We start from the raw sequence: 4,130 nt of genomic DNA, 5'->3' as shown, positions 1-4,130 counted from the left end.
CCTGTAATTCCAGCACTTTGGGAGGCTGAAGGGGGCGGATCACTTGAGGCCTAGAGTTTCAGACCAGTTTGGCCATCACAGCGAAAACCTGTCTCTACTAAGAACACAAAAATTAGCTAGGCATGGTGGCTCGCGCTTGTAATCCCAGCTACTTGGGAGGCTGAGGAGGAAGAATCACTTGAACCCAGGAGGCAGAAGTTGCAGTGAGCCAAGACTGCACCACTGCACTCCGGCCTGGTGACACAGCAAAACTGTCTCAGAAGCAAAAAAAAAAAAAAAAAAAGAAAAAGTTAATTATAGCCCATATCACCTTCTCCCTGTGATTCCACTATCCTAGTTCTAAGGAATTGCTAACACTGGGCAAGTTCAGCCTAGTCCTTCTGTGAGGACCGAACACATTGGTCTCAATTTCTTGAAAGCTTCATTTGTCCTCACTTAGGGTAAATGAAAATTTCAAGATTTGGCTACAACTTCATTCTCTGAAAAGTAATATTTGACAGAAAGTGAGATTGGGGTGCTGGCTCTGAAGACAAAGCTTAGATTCAGGCCTAGCTTCACCATTTATACCAGTCCCCTAATTTTGCTGTTTCCTTATGATATAAGCCAAGCACACAGTGAGTGTTCAGTAAATGTTGGCATTATGAAGTTCAGACAGCACCACTGATAAACTAAGTTCAGATTTCAGAAGTGTAGACTGTGTATGCAGCCTCACAGCTAAGTGACACCCTGGTGAAATTTTTAGATCATAGGCCTTTGGGAAGAATTATGAGAATGGCAGAGGAATGGAGCTCCTGTGGCACCAAGAAATAAACGTTAAAGGAGGCTATTTCATCATAGAGCAACTTCTGGACTTCAAGAAAAGTAAAAAGAGAGGCTTGGGTAAGGAAGATAAAAGCCCTCCCACCGCTCTGCATGCTGACCTAGGGGATGCTCCCTTCTACTCTGTTGTTAGATCCTCAAGCTGGCCAAAAAAAGCATTCTTTTTTTTTTTTTTTTTTTTTTTTTTTTTTTTTTGAGACAGAGTTTCGCTCTTGTTACCCAGGCTGGAGTGCAATGGCACGATCTCGGCTCACCGCAACCTCCGCCTCCCGGGTTCAGGCAATTCTCCTGCCTCAGCCTCCTGAGTAGCTGGGATTACAGGCATGCGCCACCATGCCCAGCTAATTTTTTGTATTTTTAGTAGAGACGGGGTTTCACCATGTTGACCAGGATGGTCTCGATCTCTTGACCTCGTGATCCACCCGCCTCGGCCTCCCACAGTGCTGGGATTACAGGCTTGAGCCACCGCGCCCGGCCAAAAAAAGCATTCTTTAACCTAAATCATCCCCATGGCTCAATCTCTACACCTCCATCACCAAGGAAAACCCACTTCTCTCATCTGAAAGGTCTGCTGTTCACAAAGGCAAACGCTACCACAAAGGCCCTCCATCCATCCAAACCAAGACGCCAATAAAGGACTTTTACTGCAGGTTTGTTTGCTGCATTCAAATTATACAATGTAAGGGGTAAAATGTACAACACATAAAACCTCCAGCATCAAACAAGCCAAACAAAACGCCAGCATCACACATTTCCTCTAAACTCACAGTACAAAAGCAAATCATGGAAATGACGCTGGAGGGAATAAACAACAGCATATTTTCTTCACATCAGTCGGTATGTATTCCCCGGTGAAATTCATTGTTCCACTATTCAAAGGGGAAGTTCTGTCCTTGAGAACACCCAAAATTATGCTATTACGTAGCGGCATCAGCAGCATCCTCGGCATTGGGAGAAAAAGCCAAGCTTGTTCTCTGTACAAAGCTCGTTCTCTGTACAAAGTTGTTGCTCCATAAATAGTGCAACAATAGGATCAGGCCAGGAGTGGCTCACGCCTGTAATCCCAGCACTTTGGGAGGCCGGGGCAGGTGGATCACCTGAGGTCAGGAGTTCAAGACCAGCCTGGCTAACATGGTGAAACCCCGTCTTACTAAAAATACAAAATTAGCCTGGCATAGCGGTGGGTGCCTGTAATCCCAGCTACTTGGAAGGCTAAGGCAGGAGAATCGTTTGAACCTGGAGGCGGAGGTTGCAATGACACACGATCTTGGCAACAAGAGCGAAACTCCATCACAAAAAAAAAAACGAAACAACAAAAGGATGATTGCACCCTTACCAGGGCTCCTGTAAGGGTCTCCACATGCCTTGTCCAGTGAGGTCCTGAGGTCAGTACAGTCACAGCTGAGCAGAGCATAGGCACTTCTAAGTAGGAAGGCACGACAGTAAGAGAGAAGTTTCCAGCATTGGAAGCTTCCTGCAGTTCACACAACACTTCAGATGAACTAGGTATAGTTTCTCTGAAAAAATCAAAGTTCAATTCCGACAGCTTCATCTTGCTCAATCATTACTTTTCAGGGCTGCTGCAACTCTCTTAAACTCTAAGAAGCTAAGGAGGAGAAAAATGACTCTCATCTGTAGGATTTGAGGCTCTAGCCTTTCATTGACGTGGCAGATGGATCCTGAAACCTGCTAGCGTCAGATTTTTTCTTTTCTTTTTTTTTTTTAGACAGAGTCTCACTCTGCCACCCAGGCTAGAGTGCAGTGGCGCCATCTTGGCTCATTGCAACCTCCACCTCCTGGGTTCAAACAGTTCTCCTGCCTCAGCATCCTGAGTAGCTAAGACTATAGGCACATGCGACCACACCTGGATTTTTTGTACTTTTAGTAGAGACAGGGTTTCACCATGCTGCCCAGGCTGGCCTCAAACTCCTGACCTCAGGTGATCCACCTGCCTTGGCCTCCCAAAGTGTTGGGATTACAGGCAAGAGCCACAGTGCCCAGCCAGGTGTCAGGCTTTGTACCCTCCCTGTATCTCAGAGTTGGCCAGGTGGCTTTAGTAATTTGGGAGCTGTAGCACATACATTTAAGTGTATTTAACATTTTCCTTTTTTAAACTGCAAATTCAGATCTGACTACACAATTGCAAATTTCTAAGCATTTTTTAATTCCACAGTTACAAACCCTTCATCTGGAGTGGTGTAGGTATGAAATAGAAATTGCAAAAAGGCAAATTATTCTATTTTGTATGTATTAGAATAGTATTAGAATTAATACTATTTATCCTTCCGAACCACAGTTCAAAAAAGAACAACAGCAAAAAAAGAATTAATACTATTTAAATGTATTAGAATAGTATGAGGAAATAGACCCTTTTTCTGCTTAAATTCAGAAATGGCAGATTCACAGCAGGCTGGAACAGAAACAGCAGGACTCTTCAGAAACACCAGAGTTTTTTAAGTCAAGTTCTCACCATTTTGCCTGGGCAGGTCTCAAACTTCTAGGCTCAAGCTATCCTCCTGCCCCAGCCTCCCACGTAGATGGGATTGCAGAGCATGCCCCATTGCATCCCACTCACGTCTTCCGATTAATCTACCAATAAGGGCTATGAGCATTCAGCCTTAGAAAATCTTTGAATGAGATCCCTCATTCCCTGTGGTTCTCTCAATTCAAGGCAGCATGATATCATCTCTGAAGTTGTTCCTGAAGTCAGATAAAGAGAGGATGAATGGCCAGAGCTAGAGCATGACCCACAACAAGGCTAAGTGAATGTGTATAAAGTGTAAGGCAGCGGCAGCTCTCTCCCTCTGGTGGGCATCAGAAATACCTGTGTACCTTTCTAAACATATGAGGGCTTGGACCTCAACTCCCTACACCTCAAAAGGTGGAGCTCCAGGCAGATAGGTCTTGCCAAAGTTTAGTTGGCAATTCTGGTATGTGTCACAGAGAACTATTGGTACAATGTTTCTGGCAGACATATACACAACTTTTATTTTGTGTAACTGGAGATGATTTATCAATGGTACATTTTACAACATCACTACTGTAAGAATTCCTTTCTTGGCTGGGCTTGATGGCTCATGCCTTTAATCCCAGCACTTTGAGTGGCCAAGGCAGGTGGATCAGCTAAGGTCAAGAGTTTGAGACCAGCCTGGCCAACATGGTAAAACACTATCTCTACTAAAAATACAAAAAATTAGCCAGGCATGGTGGTGCATGCCTGTAATACCAGCTACTTGGGAGGCTGAGGCAGGAGAATCGCTTGAACCTAGGAGGTGGAGGCTGCGGTGAGCCAAGATCAAGCCACTGCACTC

At 44.7% G+C, this 4,130-nt stretch overlaps 1 protein-coding gene across 1 annotated transcript in view; it reads right to left on the bottom strand.

Annotated features, from left to right (window-relative positions):
* Positions 1 to 2,066: 2,066 nt before the first annotated feature.
* NMNAT1 (nicotinamide nucleotide adenylyltransferase 1) overlaps positions 2,067 to 4,130 on the bottom strand; it is a 37,238-nt gene continuing 35,174 nt past the window's right edge. The window contains exon 6 of the transcript XR_005196162.1: positions 2,067 to 2,241. The gene's annotated coding sequence lies outside the window, so the exon portion shown is untranslated. The remainder of the gene's footprint in view (positions 2,242 to 4,130) is intronic.

The sequence above is a fragment of the Cebus imitator genome, unplaced genomic scaffold (assembly GCF_001604975.1).
Source record: "Cebus imitator isolate Cc_AM_T3 unplaced genomic scaffold, Cebus_imitator-1.0 Scaffold15, whole genome shotgun sequence".
Lineage (NCBI taxonomy): Eukaryota > Metazoa > Chordata > Mammalia > Primates > Cebidae > Cebus > Cebus imitator.
Note: the sequence above shows the minus strand (reverse complement) of the source record. Positions and strands in the feature narration are given on the sequence as shown.